Raw genomic sequence first — 13,432 nt, 5'->3', positions numbered from 1 at the left:
TGGGGTGCCATTGCCTTCTCCAAAATGTTCCCTTGGTATCTCTAATTTTCTTGAAAAGATCTCTAGTCTTTCCCATTCTGTTGTTTTCCTCTATTTCTTTGCATTGATCGCTGAGGAACGCTTTCTTATCTCTTCTTGCTATTCTTTGGAACTCTGCATTCAGATGCTTATATCTTTCCTTTTCTCCTTTGCTTTTTGCTTCTCTTCTTTTCACAGCTATTTGTAAGGCCTCCCCAGACAGCCATTTTGCTTTTTTGCATTTCTTTTCCGTGGGGATGGTCTTGATCCCTGTCTCCTGTACAGTGTCACGAACCTCAGTCCATAGTTCATCAGGCACTCTATCTATCAGATCTAGGCCCTTAAATCTATTTCTCACTTCCACTATATTATCATAAGGGATTTGATTTAGGTCATACCTCAATGGTCTAGTGGTTTTCCCTACTTTCTTCAATTTCAGTCTGAATTTGGCAATAAGGAGTTCATGATCTGAGCCACAGTCAGGTCCTGGTCTTGTTGTTGTTGACTGTATAGAGCTTCTCCATCTTTGGCTGCAAAGAATATAATCAATCTGATTTCGGTGTTGACTATTTGGTGATGTCCATGTGTAGAGTCTTCTCTTGTGTTGTTGGAAGAGGGTGTTTGCTATGACCAGTGCATTTTCTTGACAAAACTCTATTAGCCTCTGCCCTGCTTCATTCCATATCCCAAGGCCAAAAGATAGGGTGGGAGGAGTGGGTGGTTCTCCAATTGTTGGAATGATCCTCCCACTCTTTAGCATATGAAATCACCCAGCTCCCCAAAACTAACCACATCACATTCCAAGCCCACCACACTCGCCCTCTGCAATGGCCCACACCCTGTGGAGTGTGCTTCTCTCTGAATCCGAACAAATCCACCTCTTACCTATCTCTGTCTCTCACTGAGTTTTTTTTTTTTTTTTTTTTTGCAATGAGACATCAAGAGCCTTAGCTTCATTAGGTCCTAAAACCAGGCACCATGGATTTTGGCCAGGCTCAAGTCCCAGTCGGATACAACTGAGTCACTAAGCATAGCACAGAGTCCCTGCCACATGGGTTTGAGTCCCAAACTTAAGTAAAAGTTTTCAAGCACAGTTCTCAGAAATGGAAAGATGATGACCTGCCCAATACTTTGTAAGTAGTGGCATAGATGGAGAGAGGAGCTGAAGGGAGGGAGGAAAAAGCAGTGGGAAAAACATGCTGAGGAATCCCCATCATAACCTACCAGAAAATCTACTAAATGCCTGACCTGTGCTCACAGTTTTCATTGGCCTTATCCTTGGCACAAAGAAGATTAAGGACAGAAGATCCCCCACCCACCTGGGCAACAACTACTAAGTAGCCTTTACCAGAGTCCAGTTGCACCCACTGCTGCTTGCCTGTTCCCAGGGGATTCAAGAAACAAGAAATGAGAGATTGTAAAGGAATTACAATTTTGTTAGCCATATGTTCTTCCAGCCATAGGAGCAAGCACCTCCTACCTTAACCGGAGGTCTTCTGGAATCTGAGACTGAGCCACGTGAGCTTTCTGCCAAGTTTGTTTTTGCTGTCCTGGTTTCCAGCACGCTGGGCTTCTTGTCATTTCCACTGCACTGGATTTTATTCACTTTCAGCTTCCACCACAGGAGATTTTGCCTAGTTGGATTTCTGCTGTGTTTGGCCTCTGCCTTGAGGGGGCCAAGCTGAGGCTGTTTCAGCCAGGATAAATCTGAATCATAGCACCAGATATGTTGGGGGAGTGAGTAATTTCTTCTGTTCTGTCTCGCCACAGCAAAAATTTGAAGTGACAGATGGACCAGTGTTACAGCTCAGAGTTACAGGTCAGTTTTATTTGACAAGCAAAGGAAAATACATCCTTTAGGTGTGAGGGTGGGCTGACCCTAAAGAACCGAAAGAAGAGCAGTGAGAGGCTTAATTTCAGCTCATCTTTTTATATGTTTTTTTTCTCCTCACCCTGAGCCTGCACGATGTAAATTGGGCTAGCCAGGAGGGCTTTTTGCTTCACCTGAGGGTCTCACTCTGGTCCTTGGACCTTCCTTTGTTCTGTTTTAGTGGGTTTTTCCTTTCTTTGTCTTTTAGCCACCGCCGTTCTGGACTCCTTTTTCCTATTCTAACTACCTAATGGTTGGGAAGATCCCCTGGAGGAGTGCATGACAACCCACTCCAGTACTCTTGTCTGGAAATTTTCATGGGCAGAGGAGCCTGGTGGGCTACAATCTATGGGGTCTCAAAGAGTTGGACACGACTTTATACTCCATTCTGTTAATAAAGTTTTCTGATATGCTTTCTTTTAGAGGTTTTGTAGCTTTATTTTGGGGACTTAGGTTTATAATCCATTTCAAGTTCATTTTAGTATACTACATGAAATATAAAAAAATATTTTTTCAGATGGATATGCAGTTATTCTAGTATCTGCTGTTTAAAAGGCTGCCTATTCTCTGTTTTTCATTTAAGAATGTTTCTCATATTCCATGTCAATTGACCATATTGCAGGGCTCTATATCTGGGCTCCTAATTCTCTTCCATCCATCTGTATGTTTTCATTTTATCTAAAAATGACAGCACTTTGATCAATATAATTCTATATTGTGCCATGGAAATCAGGATATTTGAGTCTTCTAATATTTTTCTTTTCTTTCTTTTGGCCATTCTCATTCTGATGATGTATTAATTTTTGATGAGGATGTCAATTTATCCAAAAAATTCAGCTGGGATTTTTTAAATTAAAATTGCATTGAATTTATACATCAGTTTGAAGAGAACTAATGTCTTAATAACATGAAATATTCCAATGCATGTACATGCAGGATCTCCCTATTTATTTAGGTGGTCTGTGATTTTTTTCATCAGTGTTTTACAGTTTTCAGTACACAGATGCTGCTTGTATTTTATGTCTTAAACATAAATATTTCTGTTTTGGTTGTGATTGTTATATCAATGTAGAGAAGGAAATGGCAACCCACTCCAGTTTTCTTGCCTGGAGAATCCTGTGGACAGAAAGGCTTGGTGGGCTACTATCTATGGGGTCTCAGAGGCAGACACAACTGAAGCAACTTGGAAAGTTATATCAATGAGATAAGGAAGCCATTGGACTGAAGTGGCTTTAATGCCTTAGTACCTACATAAGTAAACCAAAACTCAAGCCTGAAATGCCTTGTGGTTAAGGAATGAAAACCTAAGGACAACCAAATGTAAACAACAAAGTTGAGTTTCCCAAATAGAGTAACAGCTTAAGCTATAGTCAATAAAATAATTCTCTTGCTTTACTTCCACGTCTCTGTAAAAGTCTTGCCCATGGCTCCTGCAGAGAAGCATTGCTAACCACTTCTGGTTTGCATTGCCAAATTCACTTGACTTTTGCTCAGATAAATTCATAGAACTTTCTGAAAGTGAAAGTGTTAGTCTCTCAGTTGTGTCTGACTCTTTGAGACTCCATGGAATGTAGCCCATCAGGCTTCTCTGTCCATGGAATTCTCTAGGCAAGAATACTGTAGTAGGTGGCTATTCCCTTCTCCAGGGGATCTTCCTGACCCAAGGATTGAACCTGGGTCTCCTGCATCTCAGGTAGATTCTTCACTGAGTCATCAGGGAAGCCATAGAACATTTTACTATCCCTTATTTTATCTTTTCTCACTAATAAACTATTTTAAATTTTATTTTTCAATTCTTAATTGCTATTAAAGACAATGATGATTTAAACACGAGTGTTACATCTTACACCTTTCCTAAACCCATTTCTTAGTACTAAAAGATTTTTGTAGATTCTTTGTGTGTTTTTATGAAGAGATTCATGAAAGCTGGAGAAAGAGGTAATTTCATTTCTTCTTTTATAATTTGTATGACTTTTCTTTCTATTTCTTGACTTTTGCCCTAGGTAGTATAGGATGTGAATTTGAATTGTGAAAATAAATATAATGGCCTTAATCTTAATAATAGAGGAAAACTAATCTTTAACCATTAATGTGATGTCACAATGAAGACATATCATTCTAATTGCTAGTGTACAGAGTTTTTTAATCATAAATGATATTGATATTTGGTCAGTTTTTCTGCATCTACTAAAATGATAAAGATTTTCTCCTTTATTCTGTTAATATGATTAATTTTGTTGGCTTTTTCTAATACTGAATCAGATTTTTATTCCATGACTATTTTTACTGGAATATTACTTATATTTTAAATAGTAAAAAATAAATAATAAATTGTTTTGCTAATTTTTATTCTTTTAAGATTTTTTCATTGATTTATTGTTTTTTATTCATAAAGTGTATTGCTTAATAGATTTTCTCTTATACTGGTTCTGGTATTAAGTATAATATTGGCCTCATAAACTATTTGGTAAATGTTCCCTTCTAATCCATATTTTTAAAAATTTTGTTGGATCAGTATTAGATCTTCTTAAATGAAAAGAATTATTCACTAGTACAGTCATCTTGTTCTGGAGATTTCTTTGTTGGAAAGTCATTGATAGCAAGTTAAATATCTTAAAAGATAAAAAATGTTTAGGTTTTTAATCCTTTTGAGTAGGGTTTAAAAGTTTGTGTCTAAAGGAATTTGCTCATTTCAAACTGTTGCATTTATGAATGTGGCATTTATTTGAAGTTTTGTATTACTAGTCTTTTGGTATATATAGTTCAGTTCAGTTCATTTGCTCAGTCATATCCAACTCTTTGTGACCCAATGGACTGCAGTATGCCAGGCTTGCTCCTCGAGCTTGCTCAAATTCATGTCCATCGAGTCAGTGATACCATCCAACCATCTCATCTTCTGTCACCCCCTTCTCCTCCTGCCTTCAATCTTTCCCAGAACCAGAGTCTTCTTCATTCTTTCTGGAGTTACTTCTCCACTCTTCTCCAGTGCATTATGGGCACCTAGCAACCTGGGGATTTCATCTTTCAGTGTCATATCTTTTTGGCTTTTCATACTGTTCATGGGGTTCTCAAGGCAAGACTACTGAAGTGGTTTGCCATTCCCTTCTCCAGTGGACCACGTTTTGTCAGAACTCTCCACTATGACCTGTCCATCATGGGTGGCCCTACACAGCATGGCTCATAGTTTCAATGAGTTAGATAAGGCTGTGGTCCATGTGATCAGTTTGATTAGTTTTCTGTGATTGTGGTTTTCAATCACAGATGTTGTGGCTTTATATCTATAGATTTTATAACAATTTCACCTCTTTTATTTTGTTGTGTGTAGTGCAGGTCAGAGAAGGCAATGGCAACCCACTCCAGTACTCTTGCCTGGAAAACCCCATGGACCGAGGAGCCTGGTAGGCTGCAGTCCATGGGGTCACTAGGAGTCGGACACGATTGAGCGACTTCACTTTCACTTTTCACTTTCATACATTGGAGAAGGAAATGGCAACCCACTCCAGTGTTCTTGCCTGGAGAATCCCAGGGATGGGGGAGCCTGGTGGGCTGCCGTCTATGGGGTCGCACAGAGTCGGACACGACTGGAGCGACTTAGCAGCAGCAGCAGCAGCAGCAGCAGTGCAGGTAGGGAACAGAGCAAGAACCTTCAGACAAGTGCTCTGGAGAGTCTGTGGGTTAGGTAGATTGTGGAATGTGGGAAATATTTTAATTGGGTTATTTTAATGTAACTTGAGTCGGACACGACTGAGTGACTGAACTGAACTGAACTGAATGTAACTTGAGATTCCCTGGAGTCTCAGACAGTAAAGCGTCTGCCTACAATGTGGGAGAACCACTACAGGGCACTGGTGAGGGTTAGGGTTAGGGTCCTGCCCCTACTCTGACCATGGTGCTCCAGGGCTCCCTCAGGGTAAAAACCCAAGTCTTCCCTATAAGTCACAAGGCCTTGCTCAACCCCCATCCCAACCCCACCCTCACCTCCTTTCTCTCTCCTCTTCATTCACTCTGCTTCACTCACCTCTCCTCCTAGCTGTTCCTTCCACACACAGCGTGATGCTGCCCTAGGGCCCTTGCACAATCACACCTGGATTGCCCCCTCCCTGATCTTCTTCAGGGCTCTGCCCTGATATCTTCTTACACATTCAGTTCAGTTCAGTTGTGTCTGACTCTTTGCCTCCCCCACCGCCATGAAGTGCAACATGCCAGGCCTCCCTGTCCCTCACCAACTCCCAGAGTTTACTCAAACTCACATCCGTTGAGTTGGTGATGCCAACCAACCTTCTCATCCTCTGTCATCCCCTTCTCCTCCTCCCCTCAATCTTTCCCAGAATCAGGGTCTTTTCCAATGAGTCAGTTCTTCGCATCAGGTGGCCAAACTTTGGAGTTTCACCTTCAACATCAGTCCTTCCAATGAATATTCAGGACTGATTTTCTTTAGGATGGACTGGTTGGATCTCCTTGAAGTCCAAGGGACTCTCAAGAGTCTTCTCCAACACCACAGTTCAAAAGCATCAATTCTTCAGCACTCAGCTTTCTTTATAGTCCAACTCTCACATCCATACATGACTACTGCTGGAAAAACCATAGCCTTGACCAGACAGACCTTATTGGCAAAATAATGTCTCTGCTTTTTAATATGCTGTCTAGGTCGGTCGTAACTTTTCTTCCAAGGAGTAAGCGTCTTTTAATTTCATGGCTGTAGTCACCATTTGCAATGATTTTGGAGCCCTCAGAAATAAAGTCTGCCAGTGTTTCCATCATTTCCCAATCTATTTGCCATGAAGTGATGGGACTGGATGCCATGATCTTCATTTTCTGAATGTTGAGCTTTAAGCCAACTTTTTCTTTTTTTTTTCTTCTTTTTTTTTTTTTTCAGGATGGGGAACATGTGTATAAGCCAACTTTTTCACTCTCCTCTTTCACTTTCATCAAGAGGCACTTTAGTTCTTCTTCGCTTTCTGCCATAAGGGTGGGGGGTTGTCATATGCATATCTGAGGTTATTGATATTTCTCCTGGCAATCTTGATTCCAGCTTGTGCTTCATTCAGCCCAGCGTTTCTCATGATGTACTCTGCACATAGTTAAATAATCAGCGTGATAATATATAGCCTTAAAGTGAAGTGAAGTCGCTCAGTTGTGTCCAACCCCTTGTGACCTTAGGTCTTCCCAGATGGATAAAGACCCTGCCGGCAGTGCAGGAGATGTGGATTCTGTTCCTGGGTCAGGAAGATCTCCTGCAGAAGGAAATGGCAACCCATTCCAGTATTCTTGCCTGGAGAATTCCATGGACACAGAGCCTGACATGCTGAAGTCAATAGGATCTCAAAGAGTCAGACACAACTGAAGGGACTGAGCACACACACAATGTAACTGAATCAACTTTGAAATAATGTAACTGGGTCAACATGGAAAAGAGAAAAGAGGTACATATGGAAGTCATTATGAGGCTTATAAATTGACACACATGTTGTGAGATAAGTTCTCAAAAATGGACACTAACTAGGTAAACGTTCATATTACAAGCAGGGCAGGTATAAATATTCAGGGAGTCACTGAGGTAATAAATAAAAGCTTTACATTACAATAGAATACTGTCATCTATAATCACCAGCTGTAGAGGACATAAAAACAGATCATTACTAAGGCATGGATGCATGTGTGCTTTCACTTAGTTACCAGGCTCCTCTGTCCATGGGATTTTCCTGGCAAGAACAGGAAAGATTTTCCTGGAGTGGGTTGCCATTTCCTTCTTCACACGGTATATGAGCTGCAAACTTAGAGAAGGAAGCTTGAATTTAATTTAAAAATATAAACTTTTTGGAAATATTTATTACATAAGGCAGTGTGTTAGAAAGTTACTGAAACAAACAAACAAACAAACAAGGGTTTGGAGTTCATAAAATTCTATTCTATCAATGAATATAGAAATGACTTTAGTTTACCTTTCTGAGACTTCTTAGTACTATGCATACACTTAGTATATGTGTACCATGTGTATCATACCTGTGAAACATAACAATTAAAAAAATACAGAAAATGTCAAAACTTTATGCAAAGTAAATGATGTATAATTGAAAAGGTATGTAGCATATTGGCTTCCATGTCTTTCCTCATATCTACTGAAGGCAGAGCTACCTGCTAACTTATCCTCAGTCCTCATTCCTGCTCATAACTGACACCATAACAATGTTTCACCAGATAAAGTATGTTTTTTTGTTTGATTGTTTAAATTTTCCCATAAACTTTACTTTGGTATATTTTACCTGGAATTTTTCTAACTTAAAAAATTTAGATTCTGATGACTTATTGTTTGATAGGTATCTCCAAAAATATATTTTCTTTAAAACATGGGTTCCCCTCTTCAATTCTTATTTTCCTAACTTTCTAGCTTCACTTCAAACACTCTTAATTTCCTCAGTTTTCTCATGCTTCAAGAAACACATACCTGCTGAAATTTTTCACAGAGAGAATCTAAATATCTGCACTTTCTGCTCTACCTCCAAAATCTTGGGACCTTTTGGAGAAAATTACATGCCGTATTGGAAAAGTCCAAAACATATATATTGAGTCAAACTCCAAACGTGTGGGAAATTCAACACTACTTATCAATTATATCACTTATCCCAGCTCAGTCTTCTTTCAGTGCAGTGGTTGCTGTGAAATGCTTTATTGTCAGTTTCTCTAACTTTACTGTCCATATTTCAACAAGTAATTTGCTTCATAACGAATATAGAAAATATAAGCAATCAGGAATGAGTTCTCTTAACACCTTCACCATGTTTCAGGTCACTTTCCTAAATCTTTATTTCCCAATTATCCCCCCAATTCATATCTTTCATACAGATTTTCAGTCAGAGAAAGACAAATGCAGAATGTTATCATTTACATGTTCTAAAAATTAGAACAAACAAATACATATGCAAACTAGACCCAGATTTTTGGGTGCTCCTCCTTATCCTTGGAACTTGCATTCTGTTTGTCTTTCCTGATCCCAGAAGCTCCCCCAAGAATACAGTCTTGAGATAGTAAAGTGGAGAAGGGAACATGTCTTCTGTGTAAATGGTTGAACCCAGTTGAGGCTGATATGTAAACTTTTAAGATTCTGATAAGTAGGTATGAAAATCTCATTTTGGGGCCACCTGAGACAAGCCTTCTAAGCCTCACACTTATTTAAACTATCACTTACCATTCTGGTATGTTCTGCTTCTTTTTGAGTCTTTCCTTGTCTTCAGTATACAGAGGCCAGTTTATGAACCAACATTAATATCTCTGAACACTTATTCAACTGCTATTGCTGCCATGTTTTCCTGAAAGAGATATTCAGGAGACATGGAAGAAGTATATTTACTAGCCTTTTCATCTTCTGTTCTGAATGGTACCAATTAAATAATAATATATACAATTCTCAGCATTATCCACTTAGCTTCTCAGCTTATTTAGTGGGCTTAAAACTAATAATTGCATCAAATTTTAACTTATGAACAATAAGAGTAGCCCATTTTAATGATTCAGTTCTGAATTTTGACACATGTATACTCCCATGTAGATATTATAACAATCAAGTCAGAGACTGTTTACCTCAAACAATAAAGATCTTTGTACCCCTTTCCCATCAATCTGTAACCCCATTTTGTTGTTGTAGTTCAGTTGCTAAGTCATGTCCAACTCTTGGTGACCACCACACAGACTGCAACATGCCAGGGCCCCCTGTCCTTCACTATCTTCAAAGTTTGATAAAATTTGTGTCCATTGAGTTGGTGATGCTATCTAATCATCTCATCCTGTGACACCTTCTTTTCCTTTTGCCTTCAATCTTTCCCAGCATCACGGTTTTTTCCAATGAGTTATCTCTTTGCATCAGATGGTCAAATTATTAGAGCATCAGCATTAATCCTTCTGATGAGAATTTGGGGTTGGTTCCCTTTAGCATTGCCTGGTTTGATTGCCTTGCTATTCAAGGGACTCTCAACAGTCTTCTCCAGCACCACAGTTTGAAAACATCAATTCCTTGTGCCTCAACCTTTTTTATGGTCCAAATATCATATCTGTACATGACTACTGGATAAACCATAGCTTTGACTATACAGACCTGTTTTGGCAAAATACTGGCTTTGCCTTTTAACACATTGTCTAGTTTTGCCATAGTGTTTTCCCCAAGGAACAAGTACCTGTTAATTTCATGGCTGGAGTCACTGTTCAAGTGATTTTGGAGCCCAAGAAAATAAATTCTATGACTGTTTCCATTTTTTTCCCATATATTTGAAGTGATAGGACCAGATGCCATGATGTCAGTTTTTTGAATGTTGAGTTTTAAGCCACGTTTTTCACTCTCCTCTTTCACTTTCATCAAGAGGCTCTTTAGTTCCTCTTTATTTCTGCCATTACAGTGGTATCATCTGTATATCTGAGGCTATAGATATTTCTCCCAGCAATCTTGATGCCATCTTGTGATACATCCAGTTTAGCATTTTTAATGAAGTATTCTACATATAAGCTAAAGAAGTTGGGTGACAGCATACAACTTGGCATGCACTCCTTTCCCAATTTTGAACCAATCCATTGTTCCATGTCTGGTATTAACTGTTGCTTCTTGACTTGCATACACGTTTCTTAAGAGGAAGGTAAGGTGGTCTGGCATACCATCTCTAAGAATTGTCCACAGTTTGTTGTCTTCCACATAGTCAAAAGATTTAGCATAGTCAATGAAGCAGAAAAAGATGTTTCTCTGGAATCCTCCTATTCTTTCTATGATCCAACAGATGTTGGCAATTGGTCTCTGATTTCTGTGCCTTTTCTTTATCCGCTTGTATATATGGAAGTTCTCAGTTCATGATCTGTTGAAGCCTAGAGGAAGGATTTTGGGCATTACCTTGCTAGCATGTGAGATGAGTGCAAGTGTGTGGTAATTTGAACATTCTTTGGCATTGACCTTCTTTGAGATTGTGATGAAAACTGACCTTTTCCAGTCTGTGTCCACTGTTAAGTTTTCCAAATTTGCTGGCATGTTGAGTGGAGTATTTTAACAGTGTCATCTTTTAGGATTTGAAATAGTTCATCTGGATTTCCATCACCTCCACTAGCTTTGTTTGTAGTGAAGTGAAGTGAAGTGAAGTCACTCAGTCGTGCCCTACTCTGCAACCCCATGGACAGTAGCCTGCACCAAGCTCCTCCATCCATGGGATTTTCTAGGCAAGAGTACTGGAGTGGGTTGCCGTTTCCTTCTCCAAGGAATCTTCCCAACCCAGGGATCGAACCCAGGTCTCCCACATTGTAGACAGATGCTTTACCATCTGAGCCACCAAGGAAGTGTTTGTAGTAATGCCTCTTAAGGCACACTTGATTTCACACTCCAGGATGTATGACTCTAGGTGAGTGATCACACCATCGTGGTTATCTGGATCATCTTGTCACCTCTTCTTAATATCTTCTGCTTGTGTTAGGACCTTTTCATTTCTGTCCTTTATTGTGCCTATTTTTGCATGAAATATTCCCTTGGTATCTCTAATTTGTCCTGAATATATCTCTATTATTTCCCATTCTATTGTGATCCTCTATTTACTTGCATTGTTCACTTAAGAAGGCTTTCTTATCTCTCCTTGCTACACTTTGGTAGTCTGCATTCAGATGGGTACATCTTTCCTTTTCTCCTTTGACTTTCACGTCTCTTCATTTCTCAGGTTTGTAATCCCTCCTCAGACAACCATTTTGCCTTCTCGCATTTCTTTTTCTTGGAGATGGTTTTGTTCTCCACCTCCTGTACAGTGTTATTAACCTCCATTGATAGTTCTTCAGACAGTCTGCCTATAAGATCTAATCCCTTGAATCTATTTGTCACTTCCACTGTATAATCATAAGGGATTTGATTTAGGTCTTACCTAGTGGTTTTCCATATTTCCTTCAATTTACATCTGAATTTTGCAATAAGGAACTCATGATGTGAGCCACAATCAGCTCTCAGTCTTCTTTTTGCTGATTGTATACAGTTTCTCCATCTTTGGCTGCAAAGAATATAATCAACCTGATTTGATTATTCAAATTTCAGTGATTCAAATTGCAGTGAAATTTCATCAATTTCAGTGATGTACATCTGTAGAATCGTTTCTTTTTTACTGGAAGAGGGCATTGATATGACCAGTATATTCTCTTGGCAAAATTCTCTTAGCCTTTGCCCTGCTTCATTTTGTACTCCAAGACCAAACATGCTTGTTATTCCAGGTATCTCTTGACTTCCTACTTTTTCTTTCCATTTCCTTATGATGAAAAGAATATCTTTTACTGCTATTAGTTCTTGAAAGACTTGTAGTTTTTCACAGAACCATTCAATTTCATCTTCTTTGGCATTAGTGTTTGGGGCATAGACTTAGATTACTGTAGTTTTGAATGGTTTGCCTTGGAAATAGACCAAGTTCAATCTGTGTTTTTGAGGTTGCACCCAAGTACTGCATTTCAGGATCTTTTTATGACTATATGGGCTACTCTATTTCTTCTAAGCAATTCTTGCCCACAATAGTAGATATAATGGTCATCTGAATTAAATTCACCCATTCCCATCCATTTTAGTTCACTGATTTCTACAATGCCAATGTTCACTCTTGCCATCTCCTGTTTCACCACTTTCAATTAACTCTGATTAATGGACCTAACATTCCAGGTTCATATGCAATACTGTTCTTTATAGCATCAGGCTTTACTTTTACCATCAGATGCATCTGCTATTGGGTATCATTTCTATTTTGGTTTCATCTCTTCATTCCATCTGGAGTTATTTCTCCACTTTGTTCCATAGCATATCAGACACTTAATGACCTGGTGTTTCATCTTTCCATGTCGTATCTTTGAGCCTTTTCATACTGTTCACTGGGTTATCAAGGCAAGAATGCTGAAGTGATTTGCCAATCTTTTCTCCAGTGGATCACATTTTGTTAGAATTTTCCCACAGTGACCCATCCATCTCAGGTGGCCCTACACAGCTTGGCTCATAGTCTCATTGAGTTACACAAGGCTGTGATCCATGCAGTCATTTTTGGTAATATTCTGTGATGAGATTTTCATTCCATCTGCCCTCTGGCGGATGAGGACAAGAGGCTTGTGGAAGCTTCCTGATGGGAAAAACTGACTGTGAGGAAAACTGGGTGTTGCACTGATGGTGAGAGCCATGCTCAGTCAATTTTTAATGCAATTTTCTGCTAATGGGTGGGGCTGCGCTCTCTCTGTATAGTTTGGCCTGAGGGAGCCCAGTCCTAGAGTTTGCAACCTCTAAGGAATATTAACAGGCTCTATGGTAGGAGTAATGGTGAACTCCAAGAGGACTTAGGCCATTACATTGTAAAGATAAAGAATGATCATAATTTGCTCCTTTTTTTCAAATAGTAAAAGTTATGGTCCTTTAACACATTACTATATACTTCCAATGTAGATCATACTAAGTCAAATCTATTTTATTCTTTTTTTGAACTTCCAAATTCATAATAAAACATTCTATTAACAACATATAATACACAAATAAGTGTTATTATTATATATAATATTATTTTATATTATTAT

This window comes from Bos javanicus, chromosome 12 (assembly GCF_032452875.1).
Source record: "Bos javanicus breed banteng chromosome 12, ARS-OSU_banteng_1.0, whole genome shotgun sequence".
NCBI lineage: Eukaryota > Metazoa > Chordata > Mammalia > Artiodactyla > Bovidae > Bos > Bos javanicus.
The sequence above is the reverse complement of the archived record's forward strand: the minus strand, read 5'-3'. Positions refer to the sequence as shown.